The following is a 27,978-nucleotide window of genomic DNA, read 5'->3' as shown; positions in this document are numbered from 1 at the left end:
CCGACATCTTTGGCTCTTTCCGTGATCCGCTGTGTCCGAGGGTACGCTCCCTGAGCCGTGCATGCGCGGTGAGAATGGGAGGACGTCATATGGCGTCCTCCCAGAAAGAGAGAACCACCTTGCCTCCATCATATTACTATATGGCGGGCGGGATGTGGTTAAATTGATTAACTCTTCATCAAAAATAGGTGATAATATCTACATAAAAACATTGATAGAGACAGGCTCATGGCAGTCACACCATCTTGCTCCTGGCCATCAGACGGCGGTAGGAAATTACCTTGTATAAGAGGAAGGTACAAATGGTACTGGTCCAGCTCTCCGCTGAAAACGGCAAAGCCCTGTTGCTTCAGTAACATGGTCTTCTGTTCACTGCTGGGGTAGAGCTTCAGTGAACTGCTTGGCATGGCTATAGACAAAATATAAAGATGAAAAAGATTAACAGAGAAAATTCTGAAAATGCAAATCCAGATGCCTTTAATTTAGCAAATCTATTCACATAAACCTGTTTTGTTTGGATTTTTTGGCTACACTTTCTGTCCTGAAGAGATGTGAACAAATCTCTGCAAAGTGGAAATCCAGCAACTGTTACCAAACATGTGACCCCAGCAAATTTCCCCCAAACCCCAGCAAAATTTTGGATTTTCCCTTTATTTCTTCTGACAACTAACACCAGGAAAATAAGTCAGGGTGAATCACTCCAGAGGGGGTACAGGCAGAAACAAAAAATGAAAAGTGGTTCTAGATCTTTCACACTCTATCCCAAACTTACAAAAGCGGTGTTCCCTTTAAGCAGTGTTTGCAGAGATATTTCAGTGTGAAACATGTAAAAAATGAGAATGCACTTACTCATCAGATCCTTAAACATAGTTTTCTCATGGGTCAAAAAGTGATCAATGATTGACTTCCAACTAAAGAGTAAGAATAAAGATGAATCAATAAAGATAAGGCCAAAATGTTACATAATACAAGTACATGTTTGGTAATATGTGGAGGACAAAGGTGAATGTGACTAAATGGCTATGGCAACTGAATTACCGCCAATTCAATGTTATGAAGCTCCGCCTTCCTCACTCCAATCAGCATTTTAGATTCAGATTGGTTGCTATATGTTACTGAACACTGCTGTACTGAATACGCCTACTTGTATGACAGCAAACAGGGATTTGGGAGGCCACTATTACCAGAGAATTGATCCAGGTGTGTCACAATCTATGGCCATAAACATCACAGAGGGGTTCATTTACTAAAATCAATGAGTGCGCAATCTGGTGCGGCTCTGCATAGAAGCCAATCAGCTTCCAGTTTTAAGAGATTAATTGCACAAGCTGAAGTTAAAAACTGACTGGCTACAATGCACACCTGCACCAGACTTTACACTCTCCAGTCTTAGTAAATCAACCCCAGTGTATGTCCGTCAGTGGCGGTCAGCATTTGTATTAGTTTGCCTTAAAATAGGTTTCTATGCTGTATCTAAATTTAGGGAATAATACAATTTAACTGATGGAAAAATTACAAAAATTAGTTTGGTAATTTTTATGAATTCACAAACTCCTTTGTGAGGAGATCAATGCACAGAGATGTGATATGCATGGACTGCAGTACAAGGCACTGAAATACAACAAACTGCAATATGAGGCACTGTACTGCAATTGGGGAGATTTACTAAAACCGGATCACTCAGAATCTGGTGCAGCTGTGTATGGTAGCCAATCAGCTTCTAGCTTCAGCTTGTTCAGTTAAGCTTTGGCAATACAACCTGGAAGCTGATTTCTAAGCAGAGCTGCACCAGATTTTGCACTCTCCAGTTTTAGTAAATCCCCCCCAATGAGTTGACAGAAACAGATACCGCTGAAAACAATGCACTTCCTAATGTCTATGCATTCTGTAAGTGCTGCAAAATAATAAAACATGCATCTGGTGAAAATGAGCCTGAGGCTTAAAGTGATCTTGTCTTCTTTGTTTTGTGGTCCTCTCCCTCAGAGCTCCAATGCCACTATGAGCCACAGTAGTGACATAGGGGTCTTCTGAAAGAGGGGCAATCTTGCCAGATGAGGAACAGATGGGATCTATGTTGCCTTGTTGTATCTCGTGAATAGACAAGAGGAAATGCCATGGGACAAGTAAGTATTAAAATAATTATTTTCTGTAGAGCATTTATTTTTATTTTGCTTATGACATAACAGGGTCATATTAACCTTTCGAACATACTGCTTTAACTTATTTACACTATTTTATCCTCTTACTGAAGGCACAATGGGGTTTATTTACTAAACCTGGTTGACTCAGAATCTTGGGCACCTGTGCATGGTAGCCAATCAGCTTCTAACCTCAGCATGTTCAGTTAAGCTTCAGCAATAAAACCTGGAAGCTGATTGGTTTTATGCAGAAGTGGACAAGATTCTGAGTCAACCAGGTTTAGTAAATAAACCCCAATGTGTCCATCTGGAAAAATTCTGGGTCCATGTACAAATCGAGGACCTCCTTCTTCCAAGTTCGTTTGGTATAGGCATAGCCACTGAGGCTGCTGAGAAGCTGGGCACCGGCACGAAAACCTGGAGCATTATATGCACTGGAATAACAAGACATTAACCTCCCTAGCGGTATGATTATTTCAGATTTTTGGTGCTGAAAGCGGTACCATTATTCTGAATGGAAATATGTAGTTTTTTATTGTAGGCTGTAATATTTAGGAATAACTCACTGAAATCTGTCCGAACAAGAGTCTATTAAACATCCCAGGTATGATAAAATTTGAAACACAAAATCATAAATTATAATTTAATAAATAATCGTAAAAAATAATAAATTTAAATTCAATAATATAATCAAACCAAAAACACTGAAATTTGAAATATAGCGCCAAGTTCGCACATTGCTGAGCAAAGTCGCAAAATCGTTTTCAGTGTCTGATGACGAATTTCCCCACAAATCATTATCACTCAATTCTGCAAGTGGTTCTGATTTACTATCGCTGTTCTCTAGCTGATCTAAACCCGCTTTTGACCTAAAGGGACACTTTTTGGACGCCGTGGACTTTTCTAAGTTTCCAGGCAGAAAGAACATTCAAAATGCAGACAGGGGACAGGACAGAGCACTAAGGACAAAATGTATGTGAAATGGGTTGAAACAGCAATGTTTTACGATGTAAAATCGTTTTGAAAAAAAATGACATTTTTTTTAAATTTTCAAATTTCCCGCCGCCGTCCGTACGTCCCGACGTCACAGGGACCAGAACACAGGAGCCGGATGCCGGCATCTGCCGGAGGAGATGGCCGAGGACGCTGCAGGGGACACATCGCTGGAGCAAAGGACAAGGTAAGTTCTGCAGGGACTCTCTATACAGCGCTGCATGGTAAGCCCGAGTGTAGCTTTTGGTACAGACATTTTACCCCGAGCTACACTCGGGAATACCGTTAGGGAGGTTAATAAGGTAAGACAGGGAAATGGAATATTCAGCTCTAAATAGTATTTACTTGTCTGCTCCCTCGAGCCTGCAAAGACTGTTGTAGTTACCTTAATGTCCATTTGGATGTGTTTACATTTTATGGTGTCTATGGAATACAGCTGCTTAAGTAGGCATGTTTCTTAGTTCTGTACTGTTTGACGTTTGAGTATAGAGAAAATGGTCACACCCCGGCAATGATGATGAGGCCTGGGACCCTCAAAAACAAAGTGGTGAGTGGGGCGTTGCCCTGAGATTTGTGATTCTGCCACATTCTATACAATTTAAATCATCAAAACAAAAGTCTTGTGTGTAGGAACTCACTCAACCCAGCAGGCCTCTTGAATTCCATCACAACAGACCAAGCCATTTAAATTGAAGTTTACAGACTCTGAGAAATGTTTCTTCAAAGGATCTCTATAAAGCCTCATAAAATTGGCCTTAACCATTCTAGCAGTAACATTACTTAGCTAGAATAAATGCAGCTGGTAAGGGCCAGATCTTTTGATAGCTAATTGAGTATAGCAGAAAGGATATCTGGCCACAGAACACTGAAAACTTGAATACGGTCTGCCTGTCCATTTTTTAAGCGGACACGATCGGACGTTCCATTGCTTTCTATGGAGTGGCGGGTGTAAGCGTACATGTATCTGTTTACACCTGCTTGCATCCGTTCCGATCCTGTCTGCTAAAAACTGACAGATGGGGATCCATTCCCCATCCGTCTGGCGGATCGGATGACAGTCGGAAGTAAACAGACATGCGGTCCGTTTCCATCCAACAGCCCATAGAGGACAGCAGGCTGTGTCTGTGTGCGCGCTGCATAAGTGGAGTGGACACGGACCTGTCATCTGCTTGCTCAGCGGGAAGATCCCCCGCTGGGCAATCTGTTGACAGGTCCACTTCCTGTGAAAGGGGCCTAAACCAGATACCTTTAATTGTTTTCGTAGAAACCTTCAAGTTTTGAGGCCCAAGTAATTACATCCATTAACTTCCATTTGTTCAACATTTTCCAAGCCAACAACCCATTAGCTAAGGTTTATTGACATTTCATGAACTAGTATAGCCTGCAGTTAACGTAAAACTTTAGTTTGAAAGTTAAGTCCTGATAGATCATGTCTGGCCCCTTTTGCAGGTATAGCAAATTTAAAACATTAAAAATACTGTAAGTGCCTATACTGTTTAACCCCTTCCCGCCGGCGCCTCCCAGCCCTTTAAGAGTTTCAGACGCCAGGAGGCGGTGTGGGTGGGGCGTGGTTTAGGGATCATGTGACTGCCGTGACGCGTCATCACAGCGGTCACATAATCGGGAAAGGTCCTGAGTGAAAGAGCAGACCGGGACCTTTCTGTGAGTACCGGACTTGTGTGCTGTTTTTTCTTACTTGACCGCAAATGTGCGGCATCCCGGCGTCTAGGCCCAGACGTCGGGAGGCCGCACATTTGTGTGCGGCTGGCGTAAAGGGGTTTAAATCCAGTAATGCACCGTCTCACCCTGCTGTGCCCATTCTCAGTTGCTCCCTATTCTGTTGTAATATTGTCTCTTCAGCTATAATCCTTTTTTTCTGTAAATATTTTCCTTCACTGCTTTTTCTTTAATTAAAACTATATGTTAAAATCATTAAGCTTATCTCTAATGAACTAAACCAGAACTTCAAGAATTCCTGTCTCTTTGAAGAGTGCTACTGTAGTATAAATTTTGAAAATACTTTTAAAGGAAAATCAAAGAAAGGGCGCACTCTCTTCATGCATTATCGTGGTAAAAAATGAATTTATTAAAATACATAAACCTGCATACTCACAAACCAAAGAAGATAAAAACAAAGAGCCAGTGGTAACAGTCCCAGATGACAGGAAACGCTTGATGTGGTAAGCTGATGCTTTTTGAGACACACTCTCCCATCTCCCGAAACGCGTCAGTTTACCACATCAAGGGTTTCCACTAGCTCTTTGTTTTTGTTTTTATCTCCTTTGGTTTGTGAGTATGCAATTTTATGTATTTTAATAAATTAATGCAGAAGAGAGTGCGCCCTTTCTTTGCTTTTCCTTTATCAGTACCAAGATTTCCAGATCTTTCAAGGGCTGCACCTCAGAGATTGACAGATACAGTGCCCCCATTCAGCATGAAGATTTCAGCGCTGGTTTCTTTTCTTGATACTTTTTGGAAATACTTTTCTGTGTGACAGCGTGCATTACAGACATTTCATAATGTTCAGACCTGTTAAAGTAGTTGCTGTGAACAGTGCGTATTTTCACTGAACATGATGTGGCAGAGATCTGTAAGTATAAAGGGTTAACCAGACACTCCAGTCTGCTGGCACTTCGATTGTTGCCCTGTGAGCTGGAAAATCTCAGGTGAGGCTGAGTGTCATTGTTACACACTGGTGACAGGGGCGTGATAGTGACACCACTGTGGTCACATATCTGTGGCAGTGGCTGGGATCTGCCATTTGTTACACCCACCCATAATACATGTGCTCAATGCAGGATGCTCCAAAGAACAAGCTCTCCTGCAGTTACAGGGTTGAGACAAACCATTCAACACTGGCAGGGGTGCTTAAAACGATCAGCTTTTATTTATGTAAAACCTTTATCCCAAAAGGAAAACATTTATGCTGTACCTGCTTATAAGGTGTTAGCTGGAGTTTGGCTTTAATTTGTTAGTGTATTTAGTAAATGTGCTAGTCCATCTGATACTCCCTCCTCCAAGACTGACATTGCTGCTGTCCAAATCTGCCTCTTGTGTTCCTTAATCCAGAATGGAGGCACTCTACTACAGGAGGTGTGTTACTGGCTAGATCACCAGGTGAAAACAGAGGAGGGAAAAAAAGCCTAAAAAAGAAAACTAATGCAGCCACCACATTTTTGGTTTCAAGTTTAATACTGCTCTACATTTTTGGGTTATACGGCTGCCTACAGGAGGACTGGACACTGACAAACAAAAAACATGTAGGCCAGCTCAGGATAACTCCTACTACCAGTATGCCTCAGTTATGTAGCAAAGCAGTACCAAGAGCATGATCATAGACACAGAAGGGTGAGATACAGGAAGTCCTTCACCCTGGGATGCTCAAAAGGAGTCCAACCAAGGAGTCGCCAACACAGCAAACATGCAAACAGGCATAGGAAAACAATAGAAAACTGTGTATTGTCTGTAGTTCAAAGAGCTGCCTTGAAGACTTTATGCCTGAAACTGGCGCCAGGTAAGTCACCAACACCCACCTGGCAGATATTGAATGCATTACCAGAAGATCAGGTGGCACCAAATTTGGAAAATAGTTCCTTGATGCTGAAAAGCCCAAGAAGCACTCACAGATCTAGTAGAGTGCGCCTTGATGGGAAAGGGTGGAACCAAAATGTAGAGACCATATGCTTGAATGATGGTCTGTCTTTGCCACCTAGAGATGATGGAATGAGAAGTTGCTGCACCCTTATGGAGACCATCCGAGATGACAAAAAGGGAATCAGTCTTTCTGAAAGAAGCAGTGCTGGAAAATGGACTCACAACCACGGCCATATGCATACAATGGTAAAAAAATTTCCTTTTCGTGAAATGGAATTAGAAAGAGAAATGGAAGAATGATAAGTGGGGGTGAGAGACAGAAACTACCTGAGGCCTGAACACAACCTTGTTACTATGTAAAACCAGAAAAGGTTTCTTGCAGGATAAGGCCTCAGCTCAGACACTAATCCCAGAGGTGATGGCTACAAGGAATGCCATATTGTAGGTGAGAGCAGAAAAAGGAATGTCTCTAATAACGATGGGTCGAACACCCCCGTGTTTGGTTTTCTGTCAAACATTCGAACCTAAAGAATGCTCGAGCGCAAACTTTGAACTCAATGCAAGTCTATGGGACTCAAACTTGTAAATTCAAAAGTGCCCATTTTGAAGGCTTATATGTCACCACTGACTCCACCCAATTGTGTACATGTGACCGGCAACTGTCAGATCTGTCATACTGCGACTAGCGCTCGGCGGGTGCGGACGGGTCGGTGGCCGTCGGGTTTTTAAAAATGTCTCTTAGCTGGCGTGGTCAGGATAATGCTGGACGCTGTGATTGTCGATGGATTACATCAATTAAACCATTTTTTTTTTCTTTTCATTAAAGGACTTGTCAAAAACTGTTGTTTTGGTTTTTGTTCAATTAAAGGAATTATTTAAAAGCCCGGTAACTTTATATTTTCAAATTTTAACCGTTTAGTGAATGGGTAGGGGTACCCCTTACTCATTCACAAGGGAGGGCAGCATCAGGGTGCCCCCATATTTAAACGGTTACCCTGATACTAATGAGCCCCCCTGCTCACACATCCCCACAACCACCGGGTTAGGGTTGTGGGGAAAAGGCCCTAGTCCCCATTGGCATGGGAACACCATCCCAATGCCGAGGGCATGTGGCCTGGCAAGCCAAAGGAAGGGGGAGGGGGGTGCACAATTGACCCCCCGCTTCTCTCTTGCCCTGCCAGGTCTGCACTCGGATCAAGGGTCTAGTAGGAATTTAGGGGGAATCCCATGTTTTTTTTTTTCATTTTTTGGGATGGCCTTCCCCTTAAAAGTCCTACCAGGCCTGAAAGGCCTTGTATGGCTTTTAGGGGGAACCCCACGGCCTTATCTCTCCCAATTTTTGGGAGGTGGGGTTCCCCCTTAAAAGTCCCACCACACATAATGGGCCTTGTATGGCTTTTACAGGGAACACCATGCATTTTAAAAAATATTTTTTTATTGTGTGGCCCCTCCCAACCTTCTTATCAGACCTAAGGGGCCTGGTATGGATTGGAGGGGGGGGGGGGGTTAGGACCCAAGTTGTTTCCTTTTTTTTTTTTTTATGTATTTTTTGTTTTATTCTATTTGCTTTTTTTAATATTATTAAAAGTGTAAGCAGCCAATCATGGCTCTCACAGTGAATTGTGCTGTGATTGGCCAAAGCATTGCACCTAACCTGTGGTCAGGTGTGTTGCTTTGGCCAATCCTGGCTCTCACAATGCACTGTGAGCCATGACTGGCTGCAATTCAGGAGGATCAGACTTTCAGTCAATGGCTCTGTGCCGAAAATGACCACTAACCTCCGCCCCACGCGTTACGCCACCAACCCACATGGCTTTGTCAAGGAAGCTTAGCGATATCATTTCCGGCATGGAGCCACGGACTGGAATTGCGCTTTTACAATCAGTGTATATGTTAATGTGTTTATTGGTATTTGGCTTTTAATTCAATAAACAGTATTACAATATTAGAGGCCATTTGTTTTTCCTTCCCTGGGGGTCCAAGAGTGGAGGAGAGGAAGTGGAGGTGACATTTTTGGAGTGGAGGTTATACTACTGATGGAGGAGATATACATCTAGGAGTCATCTAGAGTCTACTTATGGAATTACAACTAAGCACTTGTGACCTGTGTTTAATTATATAGGTCCAGGTGAGCAGCTATCCTTATATGTGGTGGTGTTTATCACACGATTGATTCCGGATCACTGGAGTATATTTGTCGGGTGAAGCACACAATTAACTTTTTGGAACAATGTTTCACCGCGATTGCGGTACTTCTATCCTTACGGACAATTTATAGCTCTTACTCCACTGATATTTCATGGACTTTTTACAGTCTCACTTTTATGCTGCACTTTACTGTTTCACATTTTTTATATTTGATTTTTATATGCTGCACTTGACTGTTCCGCTAAAAAAAAATTTTTTTTTTCTTCGATATATGTCAGATTGACATTGCACTTTATTTTCACTATAATATCATTCACTTATTTTAGCGCTGCACTTTCTATATATAAAGCCATTTCTAAGGCTTTTGGACTCCAGCAAACAACAACTAAGAACTGCAGTTAAGGTCAGTGTTCACGATTCAACAATAAGAAAGAGACTGGGCAAAGATGGCATCTGTGGGAGAGTTTCAAGGCGAAAACCACCGCTGACCAAAAAGAACACAAAAGGGGGTTATTGACTAAAACTGGAAAGTGCAAAATCTGGTGCAGCTGTGCATGGTAGCCAGTCAGCTTCTAACTTCAGCTTGTTCAATTAAGCTTTGGTAATAAAACCTGGAAGCGGACTGGTTTCTATGCAGAGCTGCACCAGATTTTGCACCTTCCAGTTTTAGTAAATCATCCCAAAAGGCTTGTCTCACATTTGCCAAAAAACATCATGATTATCCCCAAGACTTTTGGGAAAATATCCTGTGGACTGATGAGACAAAAGTTGAACTTTTTGGAGGGTGTGCATCCCACTACATTTGGCATAAAACTAACACAGCATTTCATAAAAAGAACATCATATCTACAGTCAAACGTGGTGATAGTGTGATGGTATGGGGCTGCTTTGCAGCTTCAGGATCTGGATGACTTGCCGCAATTGATGGAACCAAGAATTCTATTCTATCAGAAATATCTTGCCATCAGTTTCTGACCTCAAGGTCAAGCGCACTGCATAGCAAGACAATGATCTGAAACATACTAGTAAGTCTACCTCTGAATGTCTCATAAAAACAAAATTATTGTTTTGGAGTGGCCTAGTCAAAGTCTGGACTTAAATCTAATTGAAATGCTGTGGCGTGACCTTAAACAGGCTGTTCATGCTCAAAAACCCTCCAATGTAGCTGAATTAAAACAATTCTGCAAAGGAGAGCAGGCCAAGATTCCAACACAGTGATGTGAAAGACTCATTGTCAGTTATCGCAAATGCCTGATTGCACTTGTTTCCCCCAAGGGTGGCAGAACCAGTTATTAGGTTTAGGGGCAATTACTTTTTCACATAGGCCAGGAAGGTTTGGACAGTTTTTTCCCTTAATAAATGAAATAATCATTTAAAAATTGCATTTTGTATTTACTCCGATTATCTTTGTGTAATATTAAAATCTGTTTGATGAACTGAATCAATTAAGTGTGACAAAATGCAAAAAACAAAAACATACTTCTCTTTAAATAGCAGAGCATTAGAAAAAAAACAGCTGGTAGTAGGAGGTGCATCCAGTGTCTAATTTTCCTGTAGGCAGTATAACCCGGAAAGGAAAGATTTCCAGTGTCCCTCAATGGATGAGAAAGAAAATGAGTTTGTATTCAGTTTATCAGGATTAATGAGGATTATGTTTTAGCACGTGTCTTTCCATAAACCTCATTTGTAAATTATTACATGTCCTTAAAATATTTTTAGGCTGCAGATATGAATTGAAACTCTGCCAAGAACATTCATCCAAATATTAGGCATAGATGTTTGATTGTTATCTAGACTTGCTGAAACTTACAAACTGTGCCAAGTACCTATTTACACTCAGATGTAATACACTTATGAAGTGTAAATACGAAGGCTTGTCACAGTATCTACACCTGTATTCTCATATCGTGTCAGTACTGCTTTCAGAACACAGGCCACCTACAAAGAATACTTACCACACTTCTGGCTGATTTCATGGTCATACAGAACATAAAGAGGCCCTTTCAGGTTTCTAAGCAAACCATAATACCAGTTCTCTGCAGTAGAAGAGGTGTTATACTCACCTTTCCATAGGCCTGTGTCTCCTACCTCCCCCTCTATTCCAGTGCTGCATCCTCTTTCATCCTTTTCAGCACTGCACACAACCAGCATGTCTGTGTCCACAGCTGTGTGCTATGGTCCCTTCCTCTGACCTGACAGCACACAGCAGTGATGTAGGAGTCAGAGGATGGAGACAGAGTGCAGCCAGGAACACGGGCTTTCAACGCTTCTAAAAAAGACTGACGGAGACTGCAGGGCTAGAATAAAGCACATATAGGAGACACAGGCCACCAACAGGTGAGTACAATTTTTTAATTTTGTTTACAGACCTTATAGGGTCTCTTTATCCCTAGCTTCACATCTGTGCAGGTGTGAATATCCATGCCATCGCACCACCCGCACAGAGAATTGCGGACCCGCGGGCAGGTGCCATTAATTCTAATGGCACGCTGCCTGCACTGGAAAACGCAACCGTACTGGGAACCAAGGTTCCCCTGCGGCTGCGTTTTCCAAATAAGTGCAGGGACTTCTTTCCCTGTGTGTCATGGGCATGGGAGTCCATTCAAATGAATGGGCTCTCGTGCCTGTGCAAAGCGCAGCCGCATAGATGTGAACCGGGGGTTAAGCCCAACTCCAGCTATTTTTCATGTTTTGGTCAGAGCGGGGAAAAGATAAAACTTTTTTTTGTGTTTTTCTTTAAGGTCTGTGTCCCATAATATGCCAAAATTTACAATATCTTTGTTATTTTTTGTCTCATGGTATGATATAACCCCATAGGATCACTGGCATTATAGGCTGCGCTGTGTATGCTCAAGACCCTCTGTAGTCACTTTCTATGGATACCTACTGCAATTGCCGGGGAGGCCCCCCGACCTTGACGTCTTTGCAAAATACTATCCAGTATTTTTGTTATACTGCTAATTGTTTTCACTATTTTTTACTATGTACAAAATTTCCAATTTAATGATCTTTCTACTGTTGTTGATCTTCTGCAAACATAGCAATACTAAAAAAAATTTCACAAAATATGGAAAATCACACATTTTCTAAGGCTCGGTTCACATATGTGGTACCGCTGCGGGACCCACACAAATACCGGCAGCCGAAACCACCCACACAGAAATACGGGACTCGCAGGTGGGTGCCATTAATCCCTATGGCATGCTGCCACCGCTGGAAATTGCAACCGTACTGGGAACCTTGGTTCCCATGTGGGCTGTGATTTCAGAAATACTGCAGGGAATTATTTCTTGTGTGTCCTGGGGCACAGCAGTCTATTCAAATGAATGGTCTCTCATGTTCGCGCAAATTGTGGCCCAACACGGCCACACAGGTGTGAACCTAGCCTTAGACTGCTTTCTTAAATGCATGGGTAACCATACTGTGTACTGGAATTACCAATAACTCTGCATTAATGCGGAACTTCATCCTAAAGGGAAGTTCCACCTTATCCCCCCTTCTTTTGGAACTTTTTTCTTTTTGGGGGAATGGGTACCTAGCTTTGGTAGGTACCCATCCCACTTCTGGTTGCATCACCTAGGTGATTTCACTGGAAGTTTGATACCCAAACCCCCCTTTTTCCCCACCCACAGCCTTTTGGGACATGTCTCAGGTCCCAGCAGGCTGCATGCCCATTCACACAGCGCAGCGCGGCTTGCACATGTGCAGTGAGAAGCCAGAAGAAGTCACAGCTGGCTTCAAACACTAAACATGCCAAAGACCGACAAATAATTGGCCCTGGTTAGGACAGCGCTGGATCCCTGGACAGCAGCTACAGTATTTGTGGCTGTCAACTTTTAAAGTGGTTCTTTAGTCTGTAAAAAATTAAGACAGTGCTGAGAGAGAATAAAGCTCACCTCTGCAAGCATGGAGAGAGCGTGCACACTGTACACAGATGGCGCGGAGGCAGAGACCATGGATGACTGCGCTGCGGCATTTTCCTCTGTGCGGAGAAATAATTACAATTCAACCAAGACAGACATAACAGGAAGGAAAAGACCTAAACCAAACTATCCTTAACCTCCCTAACGGTCTGATTATGTCCATATTTCTGTGCTTAAAACGGTACATTTTTTTGCATGAAAATATGTTGTTTTTTTATTGTAGGCCTGTAATTTTTAGGAATAATTCACTGAAATCTGTCTGAACAAGAGTCTAGTAAACATCCCGGGTAGAATAAAACTTGAAACACGAAATCATAAATTATAATTTAATAAATAATCGTAAAAAATAATAATATAATAATAATAAATTTAATTCAATAATATAATCAAACCAAAAACACTGAAATTTGAAATAGAGCTCCAAGTTCGCACATCACTGAGCAAAGTCGCAAAATCGTTTTCAGTGTCTGATGACGAATTTCCCCCACGAATCATTATCACTCAATTCTGCAAGTGGTTCTGATTTACTATCGCTGTTCTATAGCCGGTCTAAAACCGCTTTTGACCTAAAGGGACGCTTTTTGGATGCCATGGACATTTCTCAGTTTCCAGGCAGAAAGAACAGTAACAATGCAGGCAGGGCACAGGACAAAGCACTCGGGACAAAATGTATATGAAATGCTTTGATACAGTAATGTTTTACTATGTGATTTTAGTGGATTTATTTAATGTCACTTTTTGACATTTTCAAATTTCCCGCCATTCCGTCCCCCGTACGTCCCGACGCTGGCAGGGGATGGAACCCAGATGACAGATGCCTGCATCCGCCGGATTACATTACAGGGGACACTGCAGGAGGGACATCGCGGGAGCGCAGGACAAGGTAAGAGAAGAACAGATCTCGGAGCAGCGCTGCAAGGTATTCCCGAGTGTAGCTCAGAGTTACTGCTTGTGGTACTGAAACTTTTCCCCGAGCTACACTCGGGAATACTACCAGGGGATTAATAGGTCTCTCTCATTTCCTGCTCTTTTATGGCACATAAGCCTAAGTTTGTGACTCTTTAGAAATCAAGATATGACAATGTTGTATCTTGAATGAGATTGTTTTGTTTTTTTTTTTATAGGAAGATTACATCACATTTTAGGAATAATTCAAGCAGAAAATTAAAAAAGCAACTGTATATTAACATTACAAGTCCACTACTAGTTGTAGTATATGAGCTAAGTCAAGCCTGAAATATTAACAAAAACTATTACTTATTTTTAACCGTAAAACACTTTCATGAAAACATCACAACTGATAACATTTTGATATATAATTTGATTGGGGTACATTCACACCCCTGCATTTTGCCATTTGTTCTTGTTTTGATCATATCAGTTTGAGATGCTTGAGATCATTCAGAATTTTTTGACAGATGCATTTGACTTGTAGTTAATCTTCTGCACTATAAAACAGATGAACAGAGGGAGCACCAGCCTAGTATATTACTATAATACACTGTTTATTTATATAGAAAAGCAAATATTATACTCACAAACAGACTGAGTCAACAGGCATATCAAAGAACCAAGATGCACCTGTCTCCAGATCAACAACGCATGACCTGTGATGCAGGTAGGTCGCTTTTCATCAAATACGGCTTACACTTTTGGAGGGGCAAAACCCTCTCCTTCAGAGGAAGCCTGGGAAGCCTCGAAATGTGTAAGCCATATTTGATGAAAAGGGGTCTCTTTGTGTCACAGGTCATGCGCTGTTGATTTGGAGACAGTTGCGTCTTGTGTTTTTTTATATGCCTATTGACTCTGTGAGTATATTATTTTCTTTTATATATCAATAAACAATGTATTATGATAATGTGCTAGGCTAGGTCTGTCCTCTGGCTGCAGCTATTCCTCCATTTAACAGCACTGATATCGCAGACTACAAGTGTGAACACAGAGATGCGTCCATGCTGGGAGTATTGCGTATATGTAAAAAAGATCAGCGTGCACTTAAAAATCGTACAGCAGCAAATTGCACCAAAAAGGAACCTGTAGCCTTCAAATAACATTTGTGATAAAGAGACTGCAGCGCTATTCAATCAATATAATACAAATGATGGAGATGTAAATATACGTAAAGTGCCAATTGCGTATAAACCAAGTTTTCAACAATATGACAATGTGCATAGAATAAACTTATGAGTAATCAAATGAATAAATAAATGTCAATAAATTAATAAAACATCCAATGTAAGTGCTAATTGTCCTTAATTGTGAAGCAAAATACTGTGCTCATTACAAGAAAATCCTGTATTCAGGTGAAGGTATATTCCATATTTGTTGCATGACTTGACCAATTGATCTGAGGCTTTTAATATGTGAGCGGTTCCTCTTTCCTTTTCTGGAACCTTTCTGGTGCAACTGTTTGCAGTGTTGCGGAGTTGACTCTCTGAGTACTTGCTACATGTCTCTGAGTGGAACCAGTGAAGAGCAGGTAAAATACATCAGCTCGTTGCTTACTCCGTTTACTGAGATGTACGGTAAGGTCACATTCACTGTATATCGGAGCTTGCTTTGGATTAAGTTTAATGACCTCCTGCTTATCCAGCAACAAGTGTGTCCGGGGAGATGACATTCCATGTCATGGCTCCGCTTCTCTCCCAGTGACATGAGGGGGGGCAGTGACATGGCGAGTACAGTGGCTTTGGGGGGGGGGGGGGCAATGACATGGAGGACAGTGACATCGTGGGACCTGACATGGGGGAGGACAGTGACATTGAAGGGGGACCCTGACATGGCGAGGACAGTGACATGGGGAGAACAGTGCAAAAAATGATGTGGAGCTAATACCATGTAAAACCCACAAGCATGAATACAAAATAGTAATATATGAAAAATAAAAAATATGAATAAACAAATCATGCAAGGTGATAATAATGACAAGTGCCACTCACACGAACGTGTGTACAAATACAAAAAATGAAAGTGCCAAGAAAAAGTCCAAATGGGACCAATGAATCAATAGTGCCCAAAAAGATCCGAATTGGATCTAAAGGTGATGTGAAAATAATACCGTATGACAAGGAGTCCAAAATAGGAGTGCATGCTAACCCCCCCCCCCCCCAAATAAATGCACTATGGCATAAATTCCCAAATCCACATAGAAACAAATGTGACACAAAGAACTAACAAGGCACCTAATTGGTGCATGCGTGATAATAAACAACAAATAATCACATAAACATAAAGTGCATCAAAGCAAAAAATTGCAAATGAAAAGTCCAGTGTAGTGAATAACACCTTAAATCTGTATAATAATAAACCCTTTGTGACGGTGATTAACATGACGCAACGCGTCGGCACGTGGTGACGCACTTCCGGTCTGGACGCCATATTCCTTTAATAAATGGTATTACACTATGTAAATGTTTACTTATGTTTCATGATGGAATGATTGGCCCTCACAAAGGGTTTATTATACAGATGTAAGGTGTTATTCACCACACTGGACTTTTCATTTGCAATTTGTGTTCAATATACACATTTAGTGGTATGCGTTTTTTTCTATGTTTTGATGCACGTTATGTTTATGCGATTATTTGTTGTTTATTTAATCACGCATGCACCAATTAGATGCCTTATGTTTGTTCTGTGTGTCACATTGTTTGTTTCTATGTGGATTTGGGAATTTATGCCATAGTACATTTTTTTTGGGGGGGGGGGGTAGCACTTTTATGTGCACTCCTATTTTGGACTCCTTGTCATACAGTATTATTTTTACATCACCTTTAGATCCAATTAGGATCTTTTTGGGCACTATTTAATTATTGGTCCCATTTGGACTCTTTCTTGGCACTTTCATTTTTATGTATTTTTACACAGGTTGGTGTGCGTAGCACTTGTCATTATTATCACCTTGCATGATTTGTTTATTCATATTTTTTATTTTTCATATATTGTTACTATTTTGTATTCACACTTGTGGGTTTCACCTGATATTAGCACCACATCATTTTTTGCACTGTCCTCCCCATGTCACTGCCCCCCCATGTCACTGCCCCTCAAAAGTGTCACTGTCCTCCCCATGTGAGGCCCCCCATGTCACTGACCCCCCCTAATGTCACTGTCCTCCCCATGTCAGTGCCCCCCCCTTGTCACTGTCCTCCCCATATCAGCCCCCCCATGTCACTGCCCCCCAAAAGTGTCACTGTCCTCCCCATGTCAGTGCCCCCCCCTGTCACTGTCCTCCCCATGTCATGGCCCCCCTCCAATGTCACTGTCCTCCCCATGTCATGGCCCCCCTCCAATGTCACTGTCCTCCCCATGTCAGGCCCCACCATGTCACTATCCTCCCCATGTCAGGCCCCCCCAATGCCACTGTACTCCCCATGTCACTGCCCCCGCAATGTCACTGTCTCCCCCATGTCACTGCCCCCCCTCATGTCACTGTCCTCTCCATGTCAGTGCCCTCCCCATGTTAGCCCCCCAGGTCAATGCCCCCCACGTCACTGTCCTCCCTATGTCATTGTCCTCCCAAAGTATCACTGCCTCCCCAATGTCACTGTCCTCATGTCACGGTTCTCTCCATGTCAGTGGCCCCCCCTCATGTCACTGTCCTCCCCATGTCACTGACCCCCCCACGTCACTGTCCTCCCCATGTCATTGTCCTCCCAAAGTGTCACTGTCCTCCCCATGTCACTATCCTCCCCATGTCACTGCCCCCTTTCATGTCACTGTCCTCTCCATGTCAGAGGCCCCCCTCATGTCACTGTCCTCCCTCATATCACTGTCCTTCCCATGTTAGCCCCCCCACGTCACTGTCCTCCCCATGTCACTGCCCCCCCTCATGTCACTGTCCTTTCCATGTCAGTGCCCCCCCTCATGTCACTTTCCTTCCCCATGTCACTGTCCTCCCCATGTTAGCCCCCCACGTCACTGTCCTCCCCATGTCATTGTCCTCCCAAAGTGTCACTGTCCTTCCCATGACACTGCCCCCCCCAATGTGTCACTCTCCTCTCCATGTCAGAGGCCCCCCTCTTGTCACTGTCCTCCCCCATATCACTGTCCTCCCCATGTTAGCCCCCCCCAGGTCAATGCCCCCCACGTCATTGTCCTCCCCACGTCACTGCCCCCCCCCCATGTCATTGTCCTCCAAAAGTGTCACTGTCCTCATGTCACGGCCCCCCCCAATGTCACTGTCCTCTCCATGTCAGCGCCCCCCCCCCCTCATGTCACTGTCCTCCCCCATGTCATTGTCCTCCCCATGCTAGCCCCCACAGGTCAATGCCCCCCACGTCACTGTCCTCCCCATGTCATGGTCCTCCCCTCATGTCATTGTCCTCCCAAAGTGTCACTGTCCTCCCCATGTCACTGTCCTCTCCATGTCAGTGCCCCCCCCCCCCCCTCATGTCACTGTCTATCCCCATGTCGCTGTCCTCCCCATGTTAGCTCCTACAAGGTCAATGCCCCCCACGTCACACTGTCCTCCCCATGTCACTGTCCTCCCCATGTCAGGCCTCCCCTTATGTCACTGTTCTCTCCATGTCAGTGCCCCCCCCAAATGTCATTGTCCTCCCCATGTCAGGCCCCACCATGTCACTGTCCTCCCCATGTCATGGCCCCCCCAATGCCACTGTGCTCCCCATGTCACTGCCATCCCCCCTCATGTCACTGTCCTCTCCATGTCAGTGCCCCCCTCATGTCACTGTCCTCCCCCATGTCAGACCCCCCCCCACGTCACTGTCCTCCCCATGTCATGGTCCCCCTCCAATGTCACTGTCCTCCCCATGCCACTGCCCCCCAATGTCATTGTCCTCCCAAAGTGTCACTGTCCTCCCCATGTCATGGCCCCCCCAATGCCACTGTACTCCCCATGTCACTGCCCCCCCCAATGTCACTATCCTCCCCATGTCAGGCCCCCCCATGTCACTGCCCCCCCTCATGTCACTGTTCTCTCCATGTCAATGCCCCCCCCCTCATGTCACTGTCCTTCCCATGTCACTCCCCCCCAAATGTCACCGTCCTCCCCAATGCCACTGTGCTCCCCATTTCACTGTCCCCCCCCCCCCAACGTCACTGTCCTCCCCATGTCACTGCCATCCCCCCTCATGTCACTGTCCTTTCCATGTCAGTGCCCCCCTCATGTCACTGTCCTCCCCCATGTCAGACCCCCCCACGTCACTGTCCTCCCCATGTCATGGTCCCCCTCCAATGTCACTGTCCTTCCCATGCCACTGCCCCCCACTGTCATTGTCCTCCCAAAGTGTCACTGTCCACCCCATGTCATGGCCCTCCCAATGCCACTGTACTCACCATGTCACTGCCCCCCCCAATGTCACTGTCCTCTCCATGTCAGTGCCCCCCTCATATCACTGTCCTCCCTCATGTCAGACCCTCTCATGTCACTGTCCTCCCCATGTCATGGTCCCCCTCCAATGTCACTGCCCCCCCAATGTCACTGTCCTCCCCATGCTACTGCCCCCGAATGTCATTGTCCTCCCAAAGTGTCACTGTCCTCCTCATGTCATGGCCCCCCCAGGCCACTGTACTCCCCATGTCACTGCCACCCCCTCATGTCACTGTCCTCCCCATGTCGAAGCCCCCCATGTCACTGACCCCCACACATCACTGTCCTCCCTATGTCACTTCCCCCCTCATGTCACTGACCCCCCCAAATGTCACTGTCCTCCCCATGTCACTGACCCCGCCACATGTCACTGTCCTCCCCATGTCAGGCCCCACCATGTCACTGTCCTCCCCATGTCATGGCCCCCCCAATGCCACTGTGCCCCCCATGTCACTGCCATCCCCCCTCATGTCACTGTCCTCTCCATGTCAGTGCCCCCCTCATGTCACTGTCCTCCCCCATGTCAGACCCCCCCCCCACGTCACTGTCCTCCCCATGTCATGGTCCCCCTCCAATGTCACTGTCCTCCCCATGCCACTGCCCCCCAATGTCATTGTCCTCCCAAAGTGTCACTGTCCTCCCCATGTCATGGCCCCCCCAATGCCACTGTACTCCCCATGTCACTGCCCCCCCCAATGTCACTATCCTCCCCATGTCAGGCCCCCCCATGTCACTGCCCCCCCTCATGTCACTGTTCTCTCCATGTCAATGCCCCCCCCCTCATGTCACTGTCCTTCCCATGTCACTCCCCCCCAAATGTCACCGTCCTCCCCAATGCCACTGTGCTCCCCATTTCACTGTCCCCCCCCCCCCAACGTCACTGTCCTCCCCATGTCACTGCCATCCCCCCTCATGTCACTGTCCTTTCCATGTCAGTGCCCCCCTCATGTCACTGTCCTCCCCCATGTCAGACCCCCCCACGTCACTGTCCTCCCCATGTCATGGTCCCCCTCCAATGTCACTGTCCTTCCCATGCCACTGCCCCCCACTGTCATTGTCCTCCCAAAGTGTCACTGTCCACCCCATGTCATGGCCCTCCCAATGCCACTGTACTCACCATGTCACTGCCCCCCCCAATGTCACTGTCCTCTCCATGTCAGTGCCCCCCTCATATCACTGTCCTCCCTCATGTCAGACCCTCTCATGTCACTGTCCTCCCCATGTCATGGTCCCCCTCCAATGTCACTGCCCCCCCAATGTCACTGTCCTCCCCATGCTACTGCCCCCGAATGTCATTGTCCTCCCAAAGTGTCACTGTCCTCCTCATGTCATGGCCCCCCCAGGCCACTGTACTCCCCATGTCACTGCCACCCCCTCATGTCACTGTCCTCCCCATGTCGAAGCCCCCCATGTCACTGACCCCCACACATCACTGTCCTCCCTATGTCACTTCCCCCCTCATGTCACTGACCCCCCCAAATGTCACTGTCCTCCCCATGTCACTGACCCCGCCACATGTCACTGTCCTCCCCATGTCAGGCCCCCCCACTGTCCTCTCCATGTCATCCCCCCCACGTCACTGTCCTCCCATGTCAGTCCCCCCCTCTCATGTCACTGGCCCCCCCAAATGTCATTGTCCTCCCCATGTCACTGACCCCACTACATGTCACTGTCCTCCCCATGTCATCCCCCCTCATGTCACTGTCCTCCCCACATGTCACTGTCCTCTCATGTCACTGGCCCCCCACGTCACTGTCCTCCGCATGTCATGCCCCCCCTTGTCACTGAACCCCCCCACCCCCCATGTCAGTGTCTTTCCCATGTCATGGCCCCCCCCCCCCCCCACATAACTGTCCTCTCTCCAATCCATGATGCTTCCCAATACGCATCTTTGATCCATCTGCTGGAGGCTAGTGATCCGCGGAATCAGCGGTGCAGCAGAAAAGGGGTTAACTGTGACAGCTCTGTGCTACGGTTGTTGATTGGCGATCGGCTTCCTATGCCTAAAACCGTGACATGCGCATTTGCTTCAAGGGGGACAGATCTTCATGGGACAGATTTTGCTGCTACACCAGGACTGTTTCCATACTGCCGGGGATGATACTGCCATCTTGTGCCCAATTAGTACATTGCTAGATGTTCACCATACATGGTGCAGATATGGACCTCCGGAATGTGAGTGCATTTCTTATGTTTTAGTGTGCAAATAAAAGTTTTAAAGGATAAAGCATTATTTTGAGCTTCTGTTTATGAGGATTACGGCTGAGCCTGAGGCGGTCATCTGGAGGGAGCATCTTTTGGAGCTAATTTTCAGCAATTTGATCATCAGAGTCCATACATTTGGGACCAAAAGTGCAGTTAGACCAAAACATTGTATAATGTGAGGTCACACTGCTGGAGTTGAGCAGATATATGGTGGAGGATTTTTGTACTGGATTTCTGTGACAGATACACATGGTGGCCATTATTTCAAGGAGGGGTCACAGGAGAACACTTAAATGATTGGACCTAAACCAAATATATTTTTTGGACAATTCATCTTACTAATTTAAAAATGTTTGTGAGTCACTTTATTTCTGTTTTTGACATCACTGTTATATAAAATATATATATATATATATATATATATATATATATTTTTTTTTTTTTTTTTTTAGGGACTGTGCATTTTGTTATTTGTAGCGCAGCATATTTGTATTAAACTCCTCCTATCTAGGCTGGACCTCTATGTGTCTATACAGTCATACGGCGTTTAGCGGTAGGAGTGTAAACGTATCCTCCTGGTCTGAATATTCCATTATTCTAGCCCCTGGAATGAATTTGCGTGCATGCGTGTAAATTATTCCAGTAACCTCCTCTCTGAATACACGGCTCAGTTTTCATTCTGACACAGTTCCAGTGTGCTGGGAGGACTGCACTTCCTGCACATGCGTGAGAATGGCATCATCAAGATGACTGAAGACCGGCACCCAGGAAATTCCAGGGGAAAGAAGCTGGCACGGGTGTGTGCAACCTCCCAGGTGTCAGACTGTTGAAGCAGAGATAAGTATTGTGGACTTTAGTTTGAAACGGGGCTAAGGAACCTACCAGCATGGAGGAAACTGGAACACCGAGGGAAACCCATGAAAGCACAGGGAGAGCCTTCAAACACCATGCAGGTAGGTGTTTTGGGTGGGATTCCAAACCAAAGACTCTAGTGCCTGTGTGCCAGGATGTGCATGCACAGGAGTGACATCATCCTACATCGGCCAATCAAGATGGCCCAAGACCAGAACCTGGAAGATGCTGGCATGGAACGATTGAAGCAGAGGTAAGTATGGCCTTTAGTTATGTTCTGTGCTGGTGCATGAGGCCTTACAGCAGGGAGGGGGGCAATGCTCAGGAAAAGACCTTTTATCGTTGGGGTTCAACTTTAACGTTTAATCATTCCTTTAATGTGTATTTTGTATTTTCATCTCTGGTTATACTGGAAGATTTTTTTTTTATACCTATTTGAGCCTTTTAAAATGCATCAACAATAAAGCATGGACCAGACCACCTAAACAAAGCCTTGTTTGCCCCCCAAAACCAATATACTTCTCTCACTGGTGTGATATGTTCTACCAAATCCATAGACCAATAGCGGAGGTGTAAAGAGGCCGCAGCTGCTTATTGTGGAGGAGTGGGGATCGGCCATATACAATCACTATTACTGGATCTTTACAGATCTGATACACTTCATCCATGGATTGCTGTATATATTCTGTGTCTTGGGAGGATATACACGGCTGTATGTAAAGACTATGTATGCATGTGTGCATGTAATCAGGACTATCATCATATCATGTACAGATAATCTGTAATGACTGAGGTCACTGGATCAGAGTAGTTCCTGGAATTTATAATTATGTGCGCGTATGGCAGAGAAACCACGTACCACAACACTGAGGGGGCCACATTACATTTGTTGACTGAATGTGAAAAGCCCACCCTTGACACATTCTGGCCCAATTTTCCTTAATACATTCATTTCCTATGATTGTCAACGCCATCTAGCGGCCATAATGCAGTATTTTCCTGAAACATCTTAATCTGAAAAAAAAAAATACTGCATTTTGTCCACTAGATGGTGCTCGTAGGAAATCAACACATTAGGCAAAATAGGGCCACAATGTGTCAAGGGTGGGCGAACGCTTTTCACACAGCCAACAATTTGTTTATTTTTTTTCATTTATACATAAATATATTTAAACCCCGACCACCCAATAATTCAGTGCAGGGAGATGATCACGTGCTGGATCTGCTTGTTAAAGCTGAATAAAGTTTGGATTCCTGCTTCCCGTGTTCTGTTTTTTTCTGAATTCTGCTTGTAGTCAAACATTTAACTAAGGGCCTTGAAAGACAAGACACTGCTCCCTTGAAGAGGAGGAATCATTGGATATTGAGTTCATGTATGCTCTGTAATGTATCCGTGTAACACTTCCAGGTATTTATTATCAATCACAGAGATCACAATACTCCTCCTGACAATGTCTTCTTCTGCCTATCCCTCCACAAGGTTAGCACCATCTTTGTTCAGGCATCAGCTAGGGTCACCATTGACTTCCTGGACCAAGAAACTCAGAAAGCTCATGTAAATCCTGGTGCCTGTGCAGATCATAGTTGTGTTCACAAATGGCTGACCCAGATCTGCCCCTGCTGCAGAATCTCACTTTGTGACTTGTTACAATGTTTCAGTCCGATTACTATGGGGAAGAGACTGAGGAAATGCTTCCTAGGGAGACACTGTCACTAAGGCCAGCCATACATTAAGCAATTTTATTTCCTGCAACCACGAGTTACAGGAAAGAAAATTGCTCAATTTCCCCATCAACAGTCTGTTTGATAGAGGAATCTTTCCCGCAACTCTCTTGTGTTCAGCCAGCAGGAAACCTTCGCTGTCAGCAGAACACAATGATCACTTCTGGTGCTATAGCCACCAGCACTGATTGCACAAATCCAACAGGCTGGTTGTACTGAAGTCAATTGAAGGATCAATTTCAGTACAACCAGCCTGCCCATAGATGGCTAGAAATTCGATCCATCTGTGGCTGGCTTAAAGCTGCTTTTACCCTAGTAGATTTCAAATGAACATTCATACAAAAATGATTACATTGCATGACTTGATGAATGTCATTTGAAAGTACTTCAAAATGTCCGCTGTTGGAAATTCATTGGAAAAGAATTTACCATCCTGCTACTTTTTTTCTAGCCTCTGCTGTAAAAAATAAACATCGATTTGATCCCACTAATAGTTAGAAAATGAAACAAACGTTCATAAAGAAATGAATAATTTTGAACACTAAAGTAAGGCGCTTCACCCAAACATCTGACTAAATGACTCAAACACAGAAAATCTATATAAATGAATACATTGATCCAAGTGATCACCACTCGGTGTTTATGGACTCTTTTTGGGTTGTGATAACTTGGATCAATTTATTCTTTTATATATACAGGTGAAACTCGAAAAATTAGAGTATCGTGCAAAAGTTCATTTTTTTCAGTAATGCAACTTAAAAGGTGAAACTAATATATGAGATAGACTCATTACATGCAAAGCAAGATAGTTCAAGCCGTGATTTGTCATAATTGTGATGATTATGGCTTACAGCTCATGAAAACCGCAAATCTACAATCTCAGAAAATTAGAATATTACATGCAATCAATAAAACAAGGATTGTACATAGAACAATATTGGACCTCTGAAAAGTATAAGCATGCATATGTACTCAGTACTTGGTTTGGGCCCCTTTTGCAGCAATTACTGCCTCAATGCGACGTGGAATGGAAGCTATCAGCCTGTGGCACTGCTGAGGTGTTATGGAAGACCAGGATGCTTCAATAGCGGCCTTCAGCTCTTCTGCATTGTTCAGTCTCATGTCTCTCATCTTTCTCTTGGCAATGCCCCATAGATTCTCTACGGGGTTCAGGTCAGGAGAGTTTGCTGGCCAATCAAGCACAGTAATCCCACGGTCATTGAACTAGGTTTTGGTGCTTTTGGCAGTGTGGGCAGGTGCCAAGTCCTGCTGGAAAATGAAGTCAGCATCCCCATAAAGCTCGTCTGCGGAAGGAAGCATGAAGTGCTCCAAAATCTCCTGGTAGACGGCTGTGTTGACCCTGGACTTAATGAAGCACAGTGGACCAACACCAGCAGATGACATGACTCCCCAAATCAACACAGACTGTGGAAACTTCACACTGGACTTCAAGCATCTTGCAGTGTCTGCCTCTCCATTTTTCCTCCATACTCTGGGTCCTTGGTTTCCCAATGAGATGCAAAAGTTGCTCTCATCAGAAAAGAGGACTTTGGACCACTGAGCAACAGACCAGGTCTGTTTTTCTTTAGGCAGGTAAGACACTTCTGATGTTGTTTGTTGTTCAGGAGCGGCTTGACAAGAGGAATACGACATTTGAAGCCCATGTCCAGGATCCGTCTGTCTGTGGTGGCTCTTGATGCACTGACTCCAGCCTCAGTCCACTCCTTGTGAAAGTGTCCAACACTTTTGAATGGCCTTTTCCTGACAATCCTCTCCAGGCTGCGGTCATCCCTGCTGCTTGTGCACCTTTTTCTTCCACACTTTTCAATTCCACATAACTTTCTATTAATGTGCTTTGATACAGCACTTTGGGAACATCCAACTTCTTTTGCAATTACCTTTTGAGGCTTTCCCTCCTTATGGAGGGTGTCAATGATGGTTTTCTGCACAACTGTCAGGTCAGCAGTCTTTCCCATGATTGTGATTCCTACTGAACCAGACTGAGAGACCATTAAAGGCTCAGGAACCCTTTGCAGGTGTTATGGCTTAATTAGCAGATTAGAGTGGGACACTTTGACCCGAGAATATTGCACCTTTTCACAATATTCAAATTTTCTGAGATTGTGGATTTGGGGTTTTCATGAGCTGTAAGCCATAATCATCACAATTATGACAAATCACAGCTTGAACTATCTTGCTTTGCATGTAATGAGTCTATCTCATATATTAGTTTCACCTTGTAAGTTGCATTACTGAAATAAATGAACTTTTGCGCAATATTCTAATTTTTCGAGTTTCACCTGTATTTTTTAAGTTATCACAACTCAAAAAAAGATTCCATAAACACAGAGTGGTGATCACTTGGATCAATGTATTCATTCATTTATATACATTTTCTGTGTTTGAGTCATTTAGTCAGTTCTTTGGGTGAAGCGTCTTACTTTTGTGTGTTGATTGTACACTGGAAGGGGCGACTCCACCACACCCCTATATACACGAGGATTGATGTGTCATTCTAGAAGTGAATAGGGGGAGGCGCCTCCGTTCCTTCTGTATTTTTCAGATTCTATCAGTGTATGGCCTGCAAGGCTTCATTTTTTTTAAATTAAAATCACAAGAATTTCATACTTAACTGTACTTAATGGTTTTGCACAGGGCAGCCTCGATCCTCCTCTTCTTGAGTCCCTAGCTGGTGTTCTTAGCTCCTCCTCTTCATCCAGTGCCCCCAGAAGAAGCTCCGTGCCCTGCTCCCTCATCACAGAGCCAATGGCTTCTGCTGCTATCTATCTGCGCAGTGAGGAGGAACAGAGCTGTGAGAACCGCTGCTCTCATGCACAGCACTGAATTGTGATGGGGCTCAGGTAAGTATGGGGGGGTGAGGGAGATCCGAGTGAGGTTAGGTTCACTGAGGATTGTGCGATTTCACAGCGTGTTTTGCATATTTGAACACGTGTTTTTGTTGTACTTCGCATTTTTTTTGCCAATAGGAAAGTACTGGCTTTGATATGACTTTGGATGGGTGCCACTTTGATGCAACTTTTTTTTTATTTTGGGCAAACAATAAATGACTAAAATTTTGGTAAAATATAAAGGACGAAGTCACGCTGGGTAAATAGATCCCCAATATGCCAAACCTTGAATTTGTGTGCGCCTGTGAAATTACCCTATATTTTGTATAGGTGGCACTTCAAAAGTCCTGTACAGGTCATCCGCTTAGCATTTCACTCTGGTGTGTGCAGCGATATGTAACGTATATTGCAATCAACATTTTCACTTGTAGGCTCACCGACGTGTGCAATTATATTCAGATGTGCAAATATGTAGGGGTAGGGAGGCCTCAAATTTTTTTTTTTATGGGGGGGGGGAGGAGGCAGTGTTATATGCTTGGGTGCAACTATTTTTTTCTTAACTTTTCTTTTTCGTCACATAGGTGAAACAAAGTCCCCTATGTGATGATTTTTAGGTGACAGGTTCTCTTTAATGAGACATGTTGGGTCTAGAACAGGGGTGGGCAAACTTTTTGACTTGAGGGCCGCAATGGGTTCATATATTGGACCCGGGGGCCGGACCAAGAGTAGATGAATGATGTGTATGTGTAAATTAATATAAATTAAATTAAAATTTGTAACATTTCATCCCCCATAGTACTATTCCCCCCCAAGTAGTAAGCCAAGTCCCCCCCTGTGTCAATTTACTTACCTTTGCTCCGCGCGTTCCTCTCGCCGTGTTCCCGCACCGTTCTGGTCTTCAGGGCGGACTGTGAGAGGAGCCTAGCTCCCCTCACGTTCGTCACGCTGCCCCGCCTACACACATTCTGACAGCCAATCACTGGCTATCAGGATGTGAGTGGCAGCGAGACTGGCCAATCATTGCATTTGAGCGCGCTGAATGATGCAAATGTTTGCCTGCCCTGGCTGTTTTTTTTTTGTATCACGCTCCGCGGGCCGGATTAAAAGGTCCGCCGGGCCGTATAAGGTCCGCCGGGCCGTAGTTTGCCCATTCCTGGTCTAGAAGGTCACATTGCAACACATTGCTTCTCGGCTAGTCGAGAAAGTGACGGGTTTTTTTTTGT

At 44.5% G+C, this 27,978-nt stretch overlaps 1 protein-coding gene across 1 annotated transcript in view; it reads left to right on the top strand.

The window, feature by feature from the left end:
- Positions 1–27,978, top strand: part of LOC149439062 (protein DOP1B-like) — a 657,792-nt gene that overhangs the window by 592,730 nt on the left and 37,084 nt on the right. The window lies entirely within an intron of this gene.

This window comes from Staurois parvus, unplaced genomic scaffold (genome assembly GCF_062004578.1).
Source record: "Staurois parvus isolate SC_StPar_1 unplaced genomic scaffold, SC_StPar_1.0 ptg001162l, whole genome shotgun sequence".
NCBI lineage: Eukaryota > Metazoa > Chordata > Amphibia > Anura > Ranidae > Staurois > Staurois parvus.
This window is presented reverse-complemented; position numbering and strand designations above follow the sequence as displayed.